Here is a 23917-nt window from a genome sequence, read left to right on the forward strand (position 1 = left end):
ATATTTGAGACTCCTATCTCAGAAATACATAAAACAAGGGAGTTCTACCAGTCATTTTCATGTATTTGCTATTAATAAAACACTATACCCCAAAACACTGGAATAAACACACTTCCAAGACCTCACTACCAATAAACCAGATAGACTACATTAGACCAATAGAGGAGTCTCAATAAACCTAAAAGGATTGAAAGAATATATAGTATGTGATTTGAATAGAGTGTAATTCCATGAGAAATAAAAAAGAAAATGATATATCAGAATTTCCTAACTATTGGAAATGAAATAGCGCAACCCTAAATAATATATTAGAGAAAAAAAATTCAAAGTGAAAATTAAAAGATTTTTTTATAGGATGTTTATAAGACAAAGCCTCAGAATTTGTGGGAGGTTGTTAAGGCAGTAATCAAAGGGAAATTTTTAACTCTACTTAATAATTCTAGAAAATGAAAAATAATTTAAATTATGTGATCTTAGTTTCTATTTTCAGAAGCTATCAAAGAGGTGTAAATTAAGCTCAAAAAAATGGGGAAAGGAAACAATGATGGTAAGAGCATAAATTAATAAAATAGTAAAAAGATAATATAGAAAATCAATGAAGCTGAAAAATATTTTCCAAAAGTATTAATAAAATTGATAAACCTCTAGCCAGACTGATCACAAAAACAATGAGATAAAAATGTATTTCCAATAGAGGAGTGAAAGGGAAAGGAAGTGAAAAAAATGGCAGGAAGAATTAATGAGTTTCAGGAAAGATAATACTTTAATCTTGAAAATACAAGCAAAAAATGCCCCAAGATTTTCTTCAAGCTAAATAGAGCCACTTCAAATCTCTCAAAATGACATCATTGAAAGTCTTAAATACCTTATATCTTCCATAATTATATTTCTGGAACATAAAAATTAATATGAACTAAATAACAGATGTGACTTTCACTTTTAAAAATTCAAGCTTGTTCATAATAAGCTTTTAAAACAACTTTTAAAATTGCCCTATCTGCAAGATACATTTTATATTAAAACATGTTGCAAGCATTTAATTGTCTTGCTGTTGTTATATGGAAATTATAGACCAGTTATACCCATTTTTCACATAGATATAATCATCAGTAATTATTTACATGCAGGCTTATATTTAGATATCTCCTGCCATTTTGCCTGAAATGTTAAAATTTCAAAGTTAGACAATTCTTCTTTTATTTGGGATATTTGAGATTTTCAATTTAAAATCTGCGATGGCAGCCCACTCCAGTACTCTTGCCTGGAAAATCCCATGGACGGAGAAGCCTGGTAGGCTGCAGTTCATGGGGTAGCTAAGAGTCGGACACGACTGAGCCACTTCACTTTCACTTTCCACTTTCATGCATTGGAGAAGGAAATGGCAACCCACTCCAGTGATCTTGCCTAGAGAATCCCAGGGATGGGGGAGACTAGTGAGCTGCTGTCTATGGGGTCGCACAGAGTCAGACACGACTGAAGCAACTTAGCATTAGAAGCTTTAATGTAAATTAGAAAACCATCTTTTACTCTTCTGCATATAGTACAGATTTCAACGCCGTGTCTCTACATCTAAAATTTTTAATATGTATCAATTTTCCATCCTAGACAATTAAGATTTAATTTCCATGTGCCAGGTTTTTGTATGTTTAAAGAAACAGAATCTACATGTTTCCCCTTCATTTTGTTTTTGCTCATTTTAACAAGAAAATTCTGATCATAAAATAATGAACAGTCACACATACACATAGACATACATACACACACCATATAAAATAATTTTCTTTATCATAAATATAGCTTAAGAATACTACAGGTTAGAGGGATATACTGACAGGTTGGAATTATGTATACACTGCTATATTTAAAATAAACTATTTTTCTATTTAAAAAAAGGAATACTACAGGATAAATATTATATTACTCCATCAATATATTAGAAATTCTACATTTAAAGTTAATTTTCATATTTAAATAGCTTAATAATTTACACTTCATTAAAGTAGTCCAAGATATACTTTGTAATAATGCAGATATAGAAATAATGTTTCGTTAACTATTTATGAATTTTTCACAGTTTACTGTGATTCACACCATCAAAGGTTTTGGCATAGTCAAGAAAGCAAAAGTAGATGGTTTTCTGGAACTCTTGCTTTTTCAATGATCCAGGAGATGTTGGCAATTTGATCTCTGGTTCCTCTGCCTTTTCTAAATCCAGCCTGAACATCTGTAAGTTGATGGTTCACATACTGTTGAAGCCTAGCTTGGAGAATTTTGAGCATTACTTTACTAGAGGATGACATGACTGCAATTGTGCAGTAGTCTGAGCATTCTTTGGCATTGCCTTTCTTTGGGATTGGAATAAAAACTGACCTTTTCTGGCCACTGCTGAATTTTCCAAATTTGCTGGCATATTGAGTGCAGCACTTTCACAGCATCATCTTTCAGGATTTGAAATAGCTCAACTGTAATTCCATCACATCCACTAGCTTTGTTCATAGTGATGCTTCCTAAGGTCTACTTGAGTTTGCATTCCAGGATGTCTGGCTGTAGGTGAGTGATCACACCATCGTGGTTATCAGTGGCTCAGACAGTAAAGCATCTACCTGCAATGCGGGAGACCCAGGTTCGATTCCTGGGTTGGGAAGATCCCCTGGAGAAGGAAATGGCAATCCACTCCAGCACTCTTGCCTGGAAAAATCCCATGGACGGAGGGGCCTGATAGGCTATAGTCCATGGGGTCGCAAAGAGTCGAACACGACGGAACGACTTCTATGTATTCTTGCTACCTTTCCTTAATGTCTCCTGCTTCTGTTAGGTCCATACCATTTCTGTCCTTTACTGTGCCCATCATTACCTGAAATGTTCCCTTGGTATCTCTAATTTTCTTGAAGAGATCTCTAGTCTTTCCCATTCTATTGTTTTCCTCTATTTCTTTGCATTGATCACTGAGGAAGTCTTTCTTATCTCTCCTTGCTATTTTTCTTTGCTATTCTTTGGAACTCTGTGGAAAATTCTTAAACAGATGGGAATACCACACCACCTGACCTGCCTCCTGAGAAATCTGTATGCAGGTCAAGAAGCAACAGTTAGAACTGGACATAAAACAACAGACTGGTTCCAAATTGGAAAAGGCATACATCAAGGCTCTATATTGTCACCCTGCTTATTTAACTTATATGCAGAGTACATCATGCAAAATGCCAGGCTGGATGAAACACAAGTTGGAATCAAGATTGCTGGAATCAATAACCTCAGATATGCAGATGACACCACCATTATGACAGAAAGCAAAGAACTAAAGAACCTCTTGATGAAAGTGAAAGAGGAGAGTGAAAAAGTTGGCTTAAAACTCAACATTTAGAAAACTAAGATCATGGCATCTGGTCCTATCACTTCATGGCAAATGGATGGGGAAACAATGGAAAGAGTGAGAGACTTTATTTTGGGGGCTCCAAAATCACTGCAGATGGTGACTGAAGCCATGAAATTAAAAGACACTTACTCCTTGAAAGAAAGCTATGACCAACCTAGATAGCATATTAAAAGGCAGAGACATTACTTTGCCTATGAAGGTTTGTCTAGTCCAACCTTTGGTTTTTCCAGTAGTTATGTATGAATGTAAGAGTTGGACTATAAAGAAAGCTGAGTGCTGGGAGCCAGTGTGAGGAATCCCGCCTGTGGCAAAGGTCATGAGGAAGGAAGCCTGACATACGCAAAGGCGTGATCAAGCTTCAGGGGTTCCCCCTGGGTTTTCCTGAACATCTACCCCAAAAAACCATAGTCTGCCTGCCTTATTGTACTGTGCTTTCCACTCTTCTGACATAACAGGGGGCTATCCCCAACCACCTTTCTCTGGAAAGAGTTAACTCAGAGCTCCAGTTAACAGTCTCCTGCATATAAAAAGAATGTCTCAGTTTAAACTCCTTTGATGGCTTTCTAACTTGCCTGACAGGTTCCCCTGGACTTTTAAAACTTGTGGTTGTTTACAGCCCCCAACAGCGAGAGGCACACAGCTTAAGACATCTTAAAGATACAGAGCCTTTTTTAAAGAGCTAAGAATTATATTGGTAGAGGGTTTTCACAGTTGAGTCAATGACTGCTGCCAGGCCTCCATATTCTTTATCTTTTAGACACCTGAAGGATATTAAGCAATGTAATTGGGATATAGAAAAAGGAATATAGTAGTTTTGATGTTAGCAACACTAGACTTTTGAGTTAATTACTTTTCTCTTTGTTATAAATCACTGTACTTCTTTCATTGTTATAAATTGTTGTGTCCTTGCTATGTAAAAATGTAACTTTATTTAGTGCTTTCTGAGGGTGGTACCAGACTTTGGGAAGAACAACACTATTAAGGCAAATAAGTTCTCTGGTTGACAGACCCTTATCAGAAAAGAGCCGTAAAATGTTAATTGGTCTTCTGGCCAGAAGATGATGTAAATCATCTAAGACTTGTGTGTACAACTAGGTATGCAGAGAGAAAGCCTGGTCTCGATAAGAGTCAGGGCTGCTGACGCTACATAATTTTGCATTATCCATTGATCCCTATGTACAACCAAAAGTATAAAAGCGTTCCTGAACAATAAAGAATGGGCCAGTCACTGGAAAGACTGGTTTCCCCCGTGTCTCTCTTTCTCCCTCTCCCTCCCTCTCCTTTTCAGGCTGAATTCCCATCTGGAGCTCAGAGGCTCGCCAAGTCTACTTACTTGCCCTGGCTTCTAAGACCCACATGAGAGGGAGCCCAAGGCGGGGCACCCTCCGCTATTCAAACGGGCTCCGGTGGCTTAATGTAGATGGTGCAAACCTCTTGTCCTGAGGTTTTATTAGTTTTCCTCATAAACCAAGTTATTTAGCATCTTTTCTCCACTAAATTTCCCACTACATTATTCTTTCCTAATTTCTCTTTATATTTCTAATTAAATAGTCCTTTCCCGGACTCTGACTCCGTCCCCACTTCAAATTCCCTGGATCCACCGGGGCTTGACCCCAGCAGCTGAGTCCCAAAGGATTTATGCTTTTGAACTGTGGTATTGGAGAAGACTCTTGAGAGTCCCTTGGACTGCAAGGAGATCCAACCAGTCCATCCTAAAGGAAATCAGTCCTGAATATTCATTGGAAGGACTGATGCGGAAGCTGAAACTCTTAATACTTTGCCCACCTGATGCCAAGAACTCACTCATTGGAAAAGACGCCAGTGCTGAGAAAGATTGAAGGCTGGAGGAGAAGGGCATGAGAGAGGATGAGATGGTTGGATGGCATCACCAACTCGATGGACATCAGTTTGAGTAAGCTCCAGGAGTTGGTGATGGACAGGGAAGCCTGGTGTGCTGCATGGTCCATGGCACTGCAAAAAGTCAGACACGACTGAAGGACTGAACTGAACTAAATTGAACTATTTATGAAAGAACCTTTAATTATTTTCCTTAGATAACTTGCTGATCATCTTCCTCTCTTCTTCCTATTGCAAAAAGGCATTTTATCACAGGCAGCTACTATTACTACTTAGGCAGGTACCCTGACTGTTCAACAAAATATGCTTTTTGGTTTTCACTTATTTAAATTAATAATAACTTTATTGTTTAATTTCAAATACTCATAACTTCAGTTAATTTGGATTAAAAAAAGAAAAGATAAAATCCAACATTCAAAATGTAAAAGAATAATATAATAATACTCATATGCTCATCTTTCAGCCTCAAGATTTATCATTTTGCCAATCTTATGTCTTCTCTTTCTCAGTTTCTTCCCTTTCCTCATTTACTGAGTATTTTTTCCCTCAATTACTTAGGTATAAAGTAACAATGTAATTTTTTCCATAAGTGCTTTGGGAAACAATATTTTTTACTATGCTGTTAAAATTACTGTATTTTTAATTCTTTCAGTAAAATTATTAACAACATTTATTGTTTCTATTATTTCAGCAGAATATATGGTTATTTTGATACACACATGGTAAGTATTATTTCAGAATTAAAGAAAAAGTACTGAAATGAAGTCAGTTCTGTTTTTAGATGTTTCAGTTGTGTGAGTCTATTGTTTCTTGCCTAGATTATTACATTATTCTCTTAAATGATCTTACAGTTTCTCTTCTTCAGTCTCTAAACACAGTAGCTAGGTAATCTAGTTAAAATATAAGTTGAGTCATGAGTCTGTGCTTAAAACCATCTAATAGCTTTTCATATCACTCAAAACAAAAACCGTAGTCTTTATAACAGCCTACAAGGATGGGCCTCTCTAACTCCTCTTTGATCTCCTCTCTTGCGTCACTCTTCATCAGTCTTGGGACCCTCTTGCTTTTTCTCAAATTCCCTATGTTCTGAACTTAGGATTTTCTTTCTATTCACTATACCTAGAATGTGTGACTTACTTCCTTTTCTCCTTCAAACCTTTATTCCAGTTTACATGTTTATTGATGGCTTCTTTTAAATAAATAAATATGAATAGAACCCAGTTCCACATCCATTTCAGGACTAGAGAATTCCTTATCCCCTTCCCCTAACTTATTTCTTCTTATTATTATCAAGTCTGACCTTTGAAAGTGATTATATGTTTTACTTAATGTCTACCTCCTCCTACTAGAATTAAAAGGCCCTGAGAGAGTTTCAGGGGCTGTTTTGAAAATATCTGAGCATGACAGGCAATCAATACATAATGTTTCAGTAAACTGAAGAAACAGTGAAACTAGGAGATCATCTTAGTCCTATTTTTAGATACTGCATGTGGGGTTCTCAAAACTCCAAATCACGGATCCCAGATGATGAAGAGCCTGTGAAGATTATAATGATTCATATAATTGGTTATTTTCTTACTTTTGCCTGAAGCAGAATGCTACCACCTCACTTGTGTTGTATTATTTTCTCTTCAATATTTTATTATGAGTAGAGTTGAAATAATTTTACAATGACCATTCACAGAACACCAGCTAGATTCTACAAATATTTTATCTTTATACTTCCTTTAGCTTATATTTATCCATCTAACCATCTCTCTAATCATCCCTTCATCCATCTTGAATATGATGTATTTTAAAGCTAGCTTCAGTCATGAGTATACATTCCATAAATACCTCAGCATGCATATAATTTACTGAAATTTTATTTTTTTAACTTGTTTTCCCTTGACATAAAATTTACATACAACAAAGTGCATAAATTTTAAGTGTACATTTTCTGAATTTTTATAGATCCATGACATCAGAATGTTATTTTATGCCCATTCCCAGTCATTCCCAGTCACACCCCTACAAGGTACTCATAGTTATGACTTTTGAATATGGAATATTTGCTTGTTCTATGATAGCATATAAGTGAAGTAATTTGTTTATACATATAATATAAAGTTTATTTCACATAGCATAATATTTTTGAGATTATTAATGTTTTGGTGTATATCAGCATTCCATTCCTTTACATTGCTGAGTAATATTAATATTACATTATATGGAAATACCACATGCTATTTATCCAATATCCTATTAGTAGACACTTGCACCAGTCCAAATTTCTGAGATGGATATGTATCCAAGTCTTTTTGTGGATGTATGTTTTCTTGTCTCTTATGGAAGTGCCTAATAATGAAATGGTTGGGTTATGGCTTAAGTACATGTTTACATTTGTAAGACATAGCTGGAGCTTTTTATGATTACACTATTTTGTACTATGAAAATTTTATATTCTATAATATATGAAAATTCTAGTTTTTCCAAATCCTTGGCAGTATTTGATTTTTTGTCTTTGTAATCTTATTCAGTTAGGCATGATTTTTTATCTATTTATGATGTTAATATGTATTTTCTGATGTCTAATGATATTTAAAATATTTTTCATATGTTAGTCATATATCTTCTATTTGACTTATATATATATTCACATTATTTTACTTTTTATTATTGAGTTATAAAAGTTCTTTCTATATTCTTTCTGAGATAAATATTGCATAAATATTATGTCTCAATTTTTGGCTCTTTATTTAAATTAATTTTTATGAACAGAAGCTTTCAGATTGATAAAATCTAATTATAAATATTTCCTTTGATTTTTATTCCATTTTGTATCCTTCTAAGAATCTTTGCTTACATGCGAGTCATAAAATTACTTTCTAATATTCCCTCTATGTTTTTAGCTTTGATGCTTATCTTCATAAACAATCTTGAATTGATTTTTATGTTGTGAGGTAGACATCAAAATTCCATTAAGTATATGGATAGCCAGCTATATAAACATCATTTTTTAAAAAGACTTTCCCTTTTCCATTGAAGTGAATTGTTAGCTATTAAAAAAACAAAATGATGATATAAGTGTGATTGATCTAGGTACAATATAATATATTCTATTTGTCTCTTTGTTGAATTGTATGTCAAAATCATACCTTCTTGATTACCCAAGCTTCAATTTCTACTTTTATTTGAAGTCAGATAATGTACATTTTCTACCTTTGTTCTTTAAGAATGTCTTGGATATTCTAATTTGTTAGCATTGCTGTATAAATCTTATCATTAGTTTGTCAATTCCTACAAAACATAACAAAAATATTTTTTCTTTTTGTTGTGTTTTGCTTAGAAGAACTTTCCAAGATTTCAAACTTACATTTCCATTTAATTAATCTGGTAGGAAAAAATCTAATCATAATTTCTTAAACTCCATCTCTTGTGTTCTTTTTACAGATACATCTAAATTAATCAATATATCAAAATAATCATATCTTTAGTAAGGCATCCCTAAATTTTAATTAACAGATAATAAAATGCTTATATTGGAATACTTTAACACTAATGGTCCTGTGATTTCCTACTTATTAAGTGCTTTGTAGAGATTATAAATTATCAAATATAAGAAGGTAGTTAGAATTGCAAAACACGTTTGATGAAAATGATCTTATCAAAACCATTTTTGACCTAAGAGCTGCCAATTTCATTTCATCGTACCAAAGTTTCAATTCTGGAAGTTAAAATTAAAATCCATAAATATATTACTAAATATGTTGAGATTAATTTCAGCATTAGCTATAACAATAGTTTGTTTCTCTGCAATTTGTAAATATCTGATGATGATATCAAGGTAATTATATCTCAATTAAATATTATTGTATGTAGTATTCAAAGTGATGTTGATAATAGTGTGTTTATAGTGTGTTGATAATAGTGTGTTCATAGCTAACCCTTGCGATACTGATAGTTGCATTTTAAATTTACTTATACCTCTTTCTCATAAAATATTGGGGAAATGTCAGTAAAGTCATACAATAAATTTGTTGCTATAGGCTCAAAATATTAGTAAGATGAACATGCTAATTAATTTATAAAACGTATCTACTAAGTTACTGTCTTGTGCCATACACTTGGCAAGCATGCTAATTCGCTTCAGTCTTGTTTGACTCTGTGAAACCCTATGGACTGTAGTCCACCAGGCTCCTCTGTCCATGGGACTCTTCAGGCAAGAACACTGGATTGGGTTGCCAGGCCCTTCTCAAGGGCATCTTCCTGACCTAGGGACTGAACCCAGGTTATGAAAGTGAAAGTGAAGTCGTTCAGTCGTGTCCAACTCTTTGCAACCCCATGGACTGTAGCCTACCAGGCTCCTTCGTCCATGGGATTTTCCAGGCAAGAGTACTGGAGTGGGTTGCTATTTCCTTCTCCAGGGGATCTTCCTGACCCAGGGATCAAATCCAGGTCTCCCGCATTGTAGGCAGATAGGCAGATGCTTTACCATCTGAGCCACCAGGGAAGTTAGCTTTCTGTAAGAACATAAAGTATTATCATTGGTTAGAGAAAGACCTAAGGCCAAAAAAAAAAAAAAGAGAGAGAGAGAGAGAGATATGATAGACTGTGGAGTATGTAATAATAGTTGTGGTAAGCTGAGTTTTAATATGTCCCAACAGATTTTACACATCCTTGTGTACCTGTCCCATATAATTAATTCCTTGGACAGTAAATTCATGTATTTTACTTCCGTGGTTAGGTTATATTCTATGGCACTTTTGAGTTTAAGAAAAAGATGCACTAGTGCTTCCCTAACCAGGAATGCTAAGGAGGCTAAATAGGGATAAATACAATTTCTGCTACAAGTTAAAATTTTTGTCTTGGCTCCTGATTATGTGAAAGAAGTGAACTTTAATTACTTAAACATGCAGTTTACAGAACTGATAGCTCAAGTATCAGGTTCCCTCTCCTGACACTTTTTTTTGGGGAGTGGGGCTCCAAAATCACTGTGAATGGTGACTGCAGCCATGAAAATAAAAGATGCTTGCTCCTTGGAAGAAAAGCTATGACCAGCATATTAAAACGCAGAGACATTGCTTTGCCAACAAATGCCTGTCTAGTCAAAGCTATGGTTTTTCCAGTAGTCATGTATGAATGTGAGCTTAGCACCGAAAAACTGATGCTTTTGAACTGTGGTATTGGAGAAGACTCTTGAGAGTCCCTTGGACTGCAAGAAGATCCAACCAGTCAATCCTAAAGGAAGTCAGTCGTGAATATTCATTGGAAGGACTGATGCTGAAGCTGAAACTTCAATACTTTGGCCACCTGATGCAAAGAACTCACTCATTGGAAAAGACCCTGATGCTGGGAAAGATTAAAGACAGGAGGAGCTGACAGAGGATGAGATGGTTGGATGGCATCACCAACTTGATGGACATGAATTTGAGCAAGTTCTGGGAGTTGGTGATGGACTGGCATGTTGTAGTCCATGAGGTCACAAAGAGTTGGACATGACTGAGCAACTGAACTGAACTCCTGAATCTGATATCTGAACCTGCTGAATCTCTATCTACAGCCCCAAATCCAATGGACAATGACACACTTGGACAACTACCCTTTACCCATCACCAGGGAACATGCGTTTCCCTCCAGTGAACACTGGTCCAGTCAGCCTAGTGCATTCTATTTGTGGCCATTTTCCTCTGTTTGCATGCAAGTTCAAAATTCGTAAGGAAAAACAGATATTAACCACTGGACTAACAACACTGCAATATGCATTTGCTGATGATAAAAGAATTGGATGAGTAATTTTCAACTTTAAAAAAACATTAGATGATGGATGAACTAAATATTTTAACTGTATCCACTTTAGCATAAATTCTATATATACTAATCCATGATGCAACAAGACCCAGGTTTTGTCTCCCACATGTTGTTACATTATAATAAATAGAATAATCCAAAAGTTTGGAAGCAAATTGTGCTCTAAACACTGAGTCTAGCATCTCTTTATGTTAGCCATCTGCCAGAAAATCTTGCTTCTATGACACAAACACTAAAGCTAATCTGTTCGTTATCTCCCTATCATGGCTCACTGCTCGGCTCTTTCTAGGTCACAAAGAAATGAGCAACTTGCTGTTCAAGCAAATGTCTCCTGGCAGAAGGAAGAGATTTATTTTACACTTGACTATTGTATACTTCCTGACTCCCCACATTTCTTACCTTCTAAACTTCTGTGACCCCATCTGGTGGCTTCTTAGAGTGTTCCTTATGAAGTAGTAATTCTATTCTCTCTGTTTGTATACCTGTCTCCCTGTCTCTGTCCATCTCTCTCATGACTTACTTGACTCCTGAACTCATCACAGACTAGAGTTTGAACCTGTTACCTAACCACAGTCTGTTCCTCCTTGATCATTGTCTTCTAGTCGTGTTTCTTTTGTAACCACTAACCTTCATTCCAAACTTCATCCTGGCTCTATTATACTTGGTCAGGTTAGTATACTATAGTTGGTATACCATAAACGATATTGGGTTTAAAAGTAATGTGTACATTATTATTGTCACCAAGTATCTCCAAGGGGATATATCATCCTCATTAGAAGTGGATTTCATATCTTCAGTTAAAAACAAAAAGGAACAATGAAACAGAAAACTTATACAAAGGCATCCACAAGATATATTCTAGTGTATATGAAGGAAAAATGAGGTTAATAAAAAATCCCTTGAAAAATTCAGTGACAGATAAAATAATTCAAATTTTAATGCATCCCAGAAGAGAATGTAAAATTATTACTGACTACTGAGTGTAAAGATGAACAGCACCTAACATGAAGATATATGTTTCTGAAGAGGATAAATGGAAGAAACCCTTTTTTTCAAGTCATTATTAACTTCAACTTTAAAAACTGAATATAAAAGGCAACAATCCAAAACCAGCCAAACAAGAAATCAAAAACAAGCCTGAAAAATCAACTCCTACTATAAAAGAAGATATATACATTTTAAATCATTAATTTTATCACACTTCCTCCTTTCTTAGCAAACACAAAATTTTGCTCCTATACATCACAGAACAATGATTTTATGTAGAGAATGATTATGCATTGGTGCATTTTAAAAGGCACTTTGTTTTCAGTAAAAATAGCACAATATTGTAAATCAACTATACTTCAGTAAAAAACTTTTAAAGGTACTTTATTTTAAAATAGCTTCATTATGGTGTAAATGGCATGCAATAAACAAACTTAGAGTGCATAATTTGATAAGGTTTGATGTATATATACATTTTAAACCCATCATTACAATCAGGATAACTGACATATCTGTCACTTGAAACTTTTCTTCCTACTTTGAGTCTTGCATCAACCTCTCCAGTCCTGCCCGCAACAACCACTGATCTGCATTACTGCTGACCAACCTAGGTTAATTTGCACTTTGTAAAGTTTTATATAAAACGTATTAAAGTATGTAATCTCTGTTTTTGGTGTGGCTTCTAAAATTCAAGAATTATTACTTTGTGATTTATCTATGTCACTGCATGTGTCAATAGTTCAAATTCCATTACATGTATATGCTACAATTTACTTGTCTACTCACCTGTTGATGAATTTTTTATTAGTTCAAGTTTGAGGCTACTATAAATAAAATTACTATGCACATTCATGTATAAATCTTTGTCCAGATATATATTCAGCACTTAGAAATGGAGTGGGATGATCATAGAGTAGAAATTGCCCTGATGTTTTTCAAAGTTGTTGTTCCATTCTGCATTCCCACCAACAGTGTATAAGAGTTCTAATTTCTCTACGCCCTGATCAATGGTCAATCTTTTCCATTTTAGACACTGTAATAGGTATCTCCTTATGGTTTTAATTTGCATTTTCCTTTAATTAATGATGTTAGGTCACTTTCAAGTGCTTATTTGACACCTGAATATTTCTAGGGTAAAGTATCTGTAAAATATATTGCCCCCACTGTTTTGATTATTACTTTTCATACTAAGTTTTGAAATTAAAAAAACACATTATATATATGTGTGTGTGTATGTGTCAAAGAATTTATGGTTTTGAACTGTGGTGTTGGAGAAGACTCTTGAGAGTCCCTTGGACTGGAAGGAGATCCAGCCAGTCCATCCTAAAGGAAATCAGTCCTGAATGTTCACTGGAAGGACTGATGATGTTGAAGCTGAAACGCCAATACTTTGGCCACCTGATGTGAAGAGCTGACTCATTGGAAAAGACCCTGATGCTGGGAGGGATTGGGGGCAGGAGGAGAAGGGGATGACAGAGGATGAGATGGCTGGATGGCATCACTGACTCAATGGACGTGAGTCTGAGTGAACTCCGGGAGTTGGTGATGGACAGGGAGGCCTTGCGTGCTGCAGTTCATAGGGATGAAAAGAGTCGGACACGACTAAGTGACTGAACTGAACTGACCTGATTCTTGTGTGTGTATATATATATATCTTCTGCAAGCCAAATTTGGAAAACGAATTATGCAAAAATTCCTTATAGGAGTAAGGGTATAGAATATGTAATGCATTTATCACACAAACTGTCACATAGCAACCCATCAGTAAATAGTTACTTTTCAGTTATTTTTGCTACCTTTGCAAGTAAACACAAGCTCTGAATGTCACTACTGTGTTGTGACAAAGTAAGCAAGTGCAAGTTTTCTATGTTGTGATATGAGAATAATGATAAAAATTTTTAAAGAAATAGTAGAATTGAATTTGAAATTTAAAAATACTAAACTGACCATTGATCTGTCCTTTCCTCCAAATTACATAACAATATGATTGAAAATTAAGGAGCATTAGGAGCTATCAACACTTCTGAGTTTTACCTAGAAAGAAAATGAAGCAGAACATTGGGTAGATGGTGAAATGGGAACGTTATACTCCACAATATTTGATTATGAATACCTAAAAGAGGAAATAACATTTTTGTATTATCTCTGATTTATGAGTTATTTTTATATAATTTGATATTGTATAAAGGCTTTTTATTCATTGATGGATTTATTTGGCTATATCTCCTTAGAGCACTTGATATTTTAAATAAACTTGATATCCTTGGTAAGAATATTCTCCTGTACCAAAAATAAATCTTACAAAATTTTAATTCAAGTAAGATAGTAGACCTAAACTAACTTTCTTCAAAATATCTTTAAATTATAAAAGAAGGATTGAAGTACAAAAACAGAGAGCAATCTCTTGATCATCTGTATGTCTTCTTTGGAAAAATGCTTATTTGGGCTCTCTGCCCTTTTTTTTAAAATTGGTTGCTTGTTTGCTTGATATTGAGTTATATAAGCTGTTTATAATTTTGGATATTGACCTCTTGTCAGATATATGATTTGCAAATCTTTTCTCCCACTTTATAGGTTGTCTTTTGGGTTTGATGATGTTTTTCATTGCTCGTAGAGCTTTTTGGTTTGATGTAGTTCCATTTGTTTAATTTTGCTTTCATTTTCTTTGAGAAAACATATCCAAAAAGATATTGCTAAGACTGATGTCAAGGAACATATGGTGTACGTTTTCTTCTAAGGGTTTTGTGATTTCAGCTCTTACTTTCAAGTAATCCATTTTAAGTTAATTCTGTGTGGTATAAAAGAGTGGTCTAGTTTCATTGTTTTGCATGTGGCTGTCCAGTTTTCCCCAAACTATTTTTTGAAGAAACTATTATTTTCATATTGTATGTTCTTTGCTCCTTTGTTGTAATTAATTGTTCATACACATACAGGTTTATTTCTGGAATTTTAATTCTGTTTCATTGATTTCTGTGTCTGTTTTGCCTGCCAATCCCATGCTGTTTGGATTACTGTAGTTTTGTAGTATAAGTTGAAATCAGGGAATGTGATACCTCCAGCTTAGTTATTTTCTTCTCAGGATTGCTGTGGAGTCTTTTGTGGTTCTATATACATTTTAGGATTTTTGGTTCTATTTCTGTAGAAAATTTCATTGGGATTTTGATAAGGATTACACTGAATCTGTAGATTGCTTTAGGTAATATGGACATTTTAACAATGTTAATCTTCCAATCTATGAGCATAAAGTATATATTTTTGGTCTTCAGTTTCTTTCAAAAATGCTTTGAATTTTCAATGTACAGGTATTTCATCTCCTTAGTTACATTTACTGCTAAGTATTTTGTTCTTTTGTTGCTATTGTAAATGAAATTGTTTTCTTAACTTCTCTTTCTGCTAGTTCATTTTGAGTGTACAGAGATGCAACATATTTTTCATATTGATTTTATATCCTCAACTTTTCTCTGTTAATTTATTATTTTTAATTTTTTTTCTAATAGCTTTTTGGTAAAGTCTTTAGGATTTTGTGCATATAAAATCATGTCAGTCACAAATAGTGACAGTTTTACCTCTTCATTTTCAATTTGGATTCCTTTTGTTTTTCTTACCTATGTGTATGGTTAAGATTTTCAACACTGTGCTGAATAAAAGTAGTAAGAGTGGGCATCCTTGTCTTATTCTTGATCTTAGAGGGGTAAATTTCAGTTTTTTACCATTGAATACAGTGTTAGTGTAGGTTTGTCATATTGTGTTGAGGTAGATTCCTTTATTGTGTTGAGGTATATTTTTTCTAAACTGATTTTACTGAGGTTTTTTATTTTAATCATAAATGAGTCCTAAATCTTGTCTAATGCCTTTTTTAGATCTTTTGGGACTATCGTACAATGTTTATTTTGTTAATGTGGTATATTACATTGATTGGTTTATGGACATTGAATCATTTTTGCATCCCTAGAATAAATCCCATTTGATCATGGTGTTACTCTTTTTACTATATTATTTTATTGCATTTATTAATGTTTTGTTGAGGATTTTTGAATCTATATTTATCAGAGAGAGATTGGTCTGTATCTTTCTTTCTTTCATATTAGGATGATCTTGATCTTGTAAAATGAGTTAGGAAGCATTCTGTCTTATTACATTTTTTGAAATAATTTGAGAAGGATAGGTGTTAATTCTTTGAATGCTTGGTAGAATTCACCTTTGACGTCATCTGTTCCTCAAATTTTTTTTTTTTCTTTTGGGGAAGTTTTGATATTTGTTTCAATCTCTGTATTAGTGACTAATCTATTCAGATTTTCTATTTCTTCAAGATTCAGTCTTGGAAGATTGTATGATTCTAAGAATTTATCCATCTCTTCTAAGTTTTCCAATCTATTGACCTAAAGCTGTTCATAGTATTCTGTTTTAGTCCTGTGGTATGCACTGCAATTTCTTCCCTTTCATTTCTGATTTTATTTATCCAAATCATCTCTCTTTTTATATTAGTGAATCTAGCTAAAGATTTGTCAATTTTATCTTTTCTGTTTAAAAAAAAACAAACAACTCTTTAGTTTGATTGATCTTTTCTATTGTCTTTATTGTTTCCCTTCGTTTTGTTTGTTCTTATTTTTCTAGGTCCTTTAAGTGTAAGGTTAGATTGTTCATTTGAGTTGTTTTTCTGTTGTTGTTGTTTTGTTTTTTGTATTTCTGTAAACTTCCTTCCTCATACCCTTTTGATGTATCTGATAAATTTTGGTATGTTGTATTCATAATATTATTTATCTCCAGGTAGTTTTTTCCCTTTGATTTTTTGTTGTTGTTGATGAAATAGTTTTTCAGTAGTATGTGCTTAATTTCCATATATCTGTGGTTTTTTTCCAGCTTTCTTCTTATAACTGATCTTCATACCCTTGTGGCTGGAAGATGCTTGATATGATTTCAATTTCCTTATGTTTATTGAGGCTTGTCCTAACATATTGCCTATCCTTGAGAATATTCCATGTGCATTTGAGAAAAATATATATGTATTCTACTGCAGAGAAGGCAATGGCAACCCACTCCAGTACTCTTGCCTGGAAAATCCCATGGACAGAGGAACCTGGTAGCCTGCAGTCCGTGGGGTTGCTACTAGTTGGACACGACTGAGCGACTTCACTTTCCCTTTTCACTTTCATGCATTGGAGAAGGAAATGACAACCGTCTCCAGTGTTCTTGCCTGCAGAATTCCAGGGACGGGGGAGCCTGGTGGGCTGCCATCTATAGGGTCGCACAGTGACTTAGCAGCAGCAGCAGCATTCTACTGCATTTGGATAGAATGTCCTGTATAAATCTATTAAGTCCATGTAGCCTAGTGTTTCATTAAAGCCTGCTATTTTTTTTTTTATTGATTTTGTCTGAATTAGATATCCATTGATATAAGTAGGGTGTTAAACTCACCTACTATTATTATTGTGTTGTTTTCAAGGTCTCCCTTTCAGTTCAGTTCAGTTGCTCATTCATCTCCAACTCATTGTGACCCCATGGACTGCAGCACACCAGGCTTCCCTGTCCATCACCAACTCCCAAAGCTTGCTTAAACCCATGTCCATTGAGTCAGTGATGCCATCCAACCATCTCATCCTCTGTTGTCCCCTTCTCCTCCTGCCTTCAATCTTTCCCAGCATTAAAGTCTTTTCCAATGAATCAGTTTTACACATCAGATGGCCAAAATATTGGAGCTTCCGCTTCAGCATCAGTCCTTCCAATGAATATTCAGGACTGATTTCCTTTAGGACTGACTTCCTTTAGGTCTATTAATGTCTCCCTAAACTCCCTTCAGGTCTATTAATAATCACTAAATATTTGGGTGCTTCCATGTAGGTTCACATATATTAAAAAACTTACATTTTCTTGATGACTTGTCCCCTTTAACCATATGATGATTTTTATATACTCTTTCCTTCTCTTCTTTTTTGACTCGAAGTCTGTTTTATCTGAGGTGAGTATGGCTAACACCCATTTTATTCTGGATGTCATTTTCTTGGTATATCATCTTCCATCCCCTCACATTGAGTTCATGTTTGTCTTGACAATTGAGGTGAGTTTCCTGAAGGCAGCATATTTAGTTTTATTTTGTTTTTTAATCCATTCATTCTCTCTTTGTCTTCTGACTAGTGAGTTCAATGCATTTATATTTAGGGTCATTATTGATAAATGAGGATTTAGTGTTGCTGTTTTTTACCTTCTCATTACTCTAGATCTCCACAATTTCTTTTTCTTTGTGCTTCTGTCTACCATTTTAGTTTGGAGGTTTTATATGATATTTTGCTCAGTTCCCTTTTTTATGTTTTTTGTTTACTACTTTAGATTTTTGTTTTGTGGTTGCTACAAGTTTTACATAAAACATCTCAGATAAAATCATCCTTTTTCAGCTGATGGCATCTTATTAACTTGCCTATATAAATTCCATCCTTTTATTTTTCCCCTTTATGCTTTGTTGTCTCAAATTATCCCATTTTATGTTCTGAGTTTGTTACCAAATTGAAATAGTTATAGTTTTTATTTACTATATTTCCTTCCCTTTAATCTTTATGCTATAATGAAATGTTTAACAACCTATTTTGATATACAGATTTACAATTTTCTGATTCTGTTTATCACCTTACTCAAAGTTTTATGCATTGCTTTGTTTGTTTGTTTCAAGTAAGGAGTTTCAACACCTTGTAATACAGGTCTAGGGGTAATAAACTTCCTCAGCTTTTGTTTGTCTGGGAAAGTTTTATTTTTCCTTTATAGCTGAATGATAACTGGATAGAATATTCTTAGCTAGTAGCTTTCATCTTTCAATACTTTGAGAATGTGATTCCACTCTCTTCTGACATGTAGAGTTTCTGCTGAGAAATGTGCTGATAGACTAATGGGAGTTCCTTTGTAGATTGCTATTTTTTTTTTAATTGACTGCCTTTAAATATCTCTTTTTCATTAACTTTTTACAGTTTTAATATAATGTCTCCTAGAGAAGGACCTTTTGCATTAGGGCTATTAGATATTCTCTTACCTTCATGAATGTTTATCTCAGTTCCTTCCTCATGTTTTGGAAGTTCTCAGCTATTATTTCTTTAAATATCCTCTCTATTCCTTTTTCTTTTCTCCTTATATTATACCTATTATTATTATGTTGCACTTCTAATGGAGTCAGATAGCTCTTGTAGAATTTCATTTTAATATCTTATTTCTTCTTCTACCTATATGATGTTTAGATTTCTATCTTTGAGCTTGCTATTCTCACTCCCTGATGATCTTCTGTATTATCGCTGCTTTCTAAATGCATTCTTTATTTTACTGAGTTCTTCAGCTCCAGAATTTCTGACTGGTTCCTTTTTAGAGTTTCAATATCTTTGGTAAGATATTGCTTCTGTTCATTCATTTTATTTTTTTTTAATTTTTATTTTTACTTTATTTTACTTTACAATACTGTATTGGTTTTGCCATACATGCATGGGGATGATCCAGAGAGATGATATGGGGTGGGAGGTTGGGGGATGGGGTTCATGATTGAGAACTCATGTACACCCGTGGTAGATTCATGTCAATGTTCATTCATTTTAATCCTGAGCTAGTAAACACCTTTTTCCCTGAGTTTTCTCATAGTTCAGAGTTATCTATGTATATTTTAAATTCTCTATCAGTTAGATCATGATACTCTATGAATTTAAATTAGGTTTCTATAGAATTATTATTTTATTTCTGTGATACTGTGTTAAGGTAATTTTTAATGGTTCCAGATGAAATATTTCTTTGCCAATGCATGTAACATAGTGGACACCTTTCTTTAGGTAAAACATTATTTTTGTTGTTTAGTAGCTGTCATGTCTGACTCTTTTGCAACCCCTTGGACTGTAGCCTGCCAGGCTCCTCTGTCCATGGGATTTCCCAGGCAAAAGACCTGGAGCAGGTTGTCATTTCCTTCTCCAGGGAATCTTCCCAACCCAGGAATCAAAGCCACATCTCCTGCATTGGCATGTGGATTCTTTATCACTGAGCCACCTGGAGAACTTTTTGATTTTATTTTTTCTTTTGTTTTTGAGTAGATGGCACTCTAGCATAACTTTGCCTTTTTTCCCCCTCCCCCCTCTACCTGCACTGCCTCTGCTATATTTTAACATTTTTCACCCTCCACCACCTCCCAGAGATGTCACCCAGTGACCACATTGCTTATGCCTACAGGGTTGCTGGTGATTTGCTGCTGCTGGTGTCAGTGTTGTCACTGGTTACAGTGCACGGGACACTGAGATGGCAGGCACCTCCATCTCATCCGGATTTGCTTGGATTGTGGGTTCTACTGCCTGGGGTGGAGGATTGCCAGGAGTTAGGGGTCACGGGCACTTCTGCCACTTCTGTGGTTGTCAAGTTTACAGGTGCCACCATGGCAGGCAAAGAGCTTGAGTGGTGGGTGCTTCTGCAGGTTAGGGATGGGGACACAGGCCCCCTTCACTGCTGCCCAAGTCTCTGGGGCTATCAGCACCACTTTTCTCAGAAGACTGGAGCCATTTCTGCCACCTCCCCTGTTGCTGTTGTGATCGCGAACACTGTGGGCTCAAATCCCATGGCTGGGGAAGCAGTCCAGTATTGCATGCATTTTATGTTTTTCCCGAGTTCTGCCTCCTCTATGTGTTCCAGTCCACCTACATTTAGGTGTACAGATGTGTGGAACTCTCTTGCATCCTGGTGTATTGAATAGAGGAAACTTTTTTGAATTTTAAAGTTTTACTGGTTGTAGATTGAAGGGGAGAAACGACGGGAGTATTTCATGTCACTATGATGTTGACCAGAATTCTGTCACTATAATTTTCATTTCATGCATCACACTTTTTTGGTAGCTTTTTGATAGGTTTAATTTCCATATAAACTGCTCGTAATAATTTTGTTTCAATTAGTAATATTTTTACCAAATTAAATTGTTATTTCTCCATAAACTTGAAATTTTTTTTTATGGAAACCTTCATTTCAACTAATTTTTTAAACTATTAAAATTACAGAAGTGGTATAAGGCACTGACTGTTTGGGGCATGTTAAAATTCAGCACATAGCTGAGTGGAAAGAAAAAAGAAGCTAGGATAAGAAATTATATTGTCCAAAAATTTTAAATGTTAAAACTTGGGCTCTTCTGGAAGAATTTGAGCATTATAATAATGCAGTTTCTAACATAGTAAGAATTTCACTAAAAAGAAGGATATAATTCAGTAGGGAGAAAATGAGGAGAAAATAGTTCAGAAGGTGGGTTCCTGGAAACATTTTTTATATGTAGAATGTTTTCTACAGAGTTTCAGTCAGTAACTGTTGTGCAGGAAGACTCTAATCACTAGAAGATAGATGTGCAGTCAGATGAGCTTCAAGGGTATCTTACAATCACAAAAATAAATAAATAAGTAGAGTCCCAGAAAAGAAAGAGAAACAAAATCCAAATTTTATGGATGTATCAGTTCAGTTCAGTTCAGTCACTCAGTCGTGTCTGATTCTTTGCAACCCCATGGACTGCAGCATGCCAGGCTTCCCTGTCCATCATCAACTCTCGGAGTTTACTAAAACTCATGTCCAATTGAGTCAGTGATGCCATCCAACCATCTCATCCTCTGTCATCCCCTTCTCCTCCCAGCTTCAATCTTTCCCAGTCTCAGGGTCTTTTCAAATGAGTCAGCTCTTCGCATCAAGTGGCCAAAGTATCAGAGTTTCAGCTTCAACATCAGTCCTTGCAATGAATATTCAGGACTGATTTCCTTTAGGATTGACTGGTTGGATCTCCTTGCAGTCCAAGGGACACTCAAGAGTCTTCTCCAAAACCACAGTTCAAAAGCATCAATTCTTCGGTGCTCAGCTTTCTTTATAGTCTAATTCTCACATCCATACATTACTATTCTAAAAACCATAGCTTTGACTACATGGACCTTTGTTGACAAAGTAATGTCTCTGTTTTTTAATATGCGAAGTTGGTCATAACTTTCTTCCAAGGAGTAAGCATCTTTTAATTTCATGGCTGCAGTCACAATCTGCATTGATTTTGGAGCCCCCCAAAATAAAGTCTGCTGCTGTTTCTCCATCGATTTGCCATGAAATGATGGGACTGGATACCATGGTCTTCTTTTCTGAATGTTGAGCTTTAAGCCAACTTTTTCACTCTCCTCTTTCACCTTCATCAAGAGCCTCTTTACTTCTTCTTCACCTTACACCATAAGAGTGGTGTCATCCTCATATCTGAGGTTATTGGTATTTCTCAGCAATCTTTATTCCAGCTTGTGTTTCATCCAGCCCAGCTTTTCTCATGATGTTCTCTGCATATAAGTTAAATAAGCAGGGTGACAATATACAGCCTTGATGCACTCCTTTTCCTATTTGGAACTAGTCTGTTGTTCCATGTTCAGTTCTAACTGTTGCTTTCTGACCTGCATACAGATTTTTTCATGAGGCACGTCAGGTGGTCTGGTATTCCCGACACTTTCAGAATTTTCCACAGTTTATTGTGATCCACACAGTCAAAGGCTTTGACATAGTCAATAAAGCAGAAGCAGATGTTTTTCTGGAACTCTCTTGCTTTTTCGATGATCCAGTAGATGTTGGCAATTTGATCTCTGGTTCCTCTGCCTTTTCTAAAACCAACTTGAACATCTGGAAGTTCATGGTTCACATATTGTTGAAGCCTGGCTTGGAGAATTTTGAGCATTACTTTACTAGCGTGTGAGATGAGTGCAATTGTGCAGTAGTTTGAGCATTCTTTAGCATTGCCCTTCTTTTGGATTGAAATGAAAACTGACCTTTTTCCAGTCCCGTGGCCACTGCTGAGTTTTCCAAATTTGCTGGCATATTGAGTGCAGCATTTTCAGAGTATCATCTTTAAGGATGTATCTTTATGGATGTATAACAAAATCCAAACGAAGAAAGTCAACAATTATATAAATCAAAGGCTCATTTTGTATTCAAAATTTGTGTATATACTTTTACCAAGCAGTTATACTATAACCCTACACAAGATATACAACTGAAATTCCTACTGTGCTTCATGTTGTCTTCAATACTGACCCAGATATATCAGTAGGTATAACTGTGCAGAGTTAGTATAAATAGAAGGAAGAAATCTCTTAATTTTAGATATAACATTTGGTGAAAGAACCAGTTTATACTACTAACCACATTTTAAGGTCTCAATAGACACACTGTAGCTAGTGATTACTGTATTGGGCAGTGTAGATATAAGAAAATATCCATTATCACAAAAATTTTATTAGAAAGATATATTCTAGATCTTTAGTAAATTAGACAACATTCAGTGTAGTAATCTTAAATGATAATAGAGGGCATCCCTGGCTTGGAACTGCTAATTTTGGCAAGTCAGTGTTCCCCTCCCCTTACCTTCTTTCCATTCCTCACACTAAAAATTGTTAAATTTTACTGATATATTTTCCTCTCCCCCTTTACAATTTTGGTGGCAGTTCATTAAGTTATGAATGAAACATATTTGTAAAAATCATTATAAATTATGGTTTTATAATACAAATTTATTTTATGTAAATCCATAGCTATATATCTTGAAATAAATGAAACTTGACTTATTCAATTGTTATAGTACTAGAGTATAATTAAAATGCAAGGTCATTTAGAAAATGGAATAAAAACTGTATAGGACTGGTATAAACATTTTATGTGATCAAAGAAAAAATAATTGGAAAATGCTAACCTCTTTCCTCCACAAATTAAACTAATTGAGATAATTGTGATTTCCATAATTGAATTAAGGAACAGATTTTTAGGGACAGGTCAGGAAGCAACAGTTAGATCTCGACATGGAACAACAGACTGGTTCCAAATAGGAAAAGGAGTACATCAAGGCTGTATATTGTCACCCTGCTTATTTAACTTATATGCAGAGTACATCATGAGAAACGCTGGGCTGGAAGAAGC

Source organism: Oryx dammah, unplaced genomic scaffold (genome assembly GCF_014754425.2).
Source record: "Oryx dammah isolate SB20612 unplaced genomic scaffold, SCBI_Odam_1.1 HiC_scaffold_19, whole genome shotgun sequence".
Classification (NCBI taxonomy): Eukaryota; Metazoa; Chordata; class Mammalia; order Artiodactyla; family Bovidae; genus Oryx; species Oryx dammah.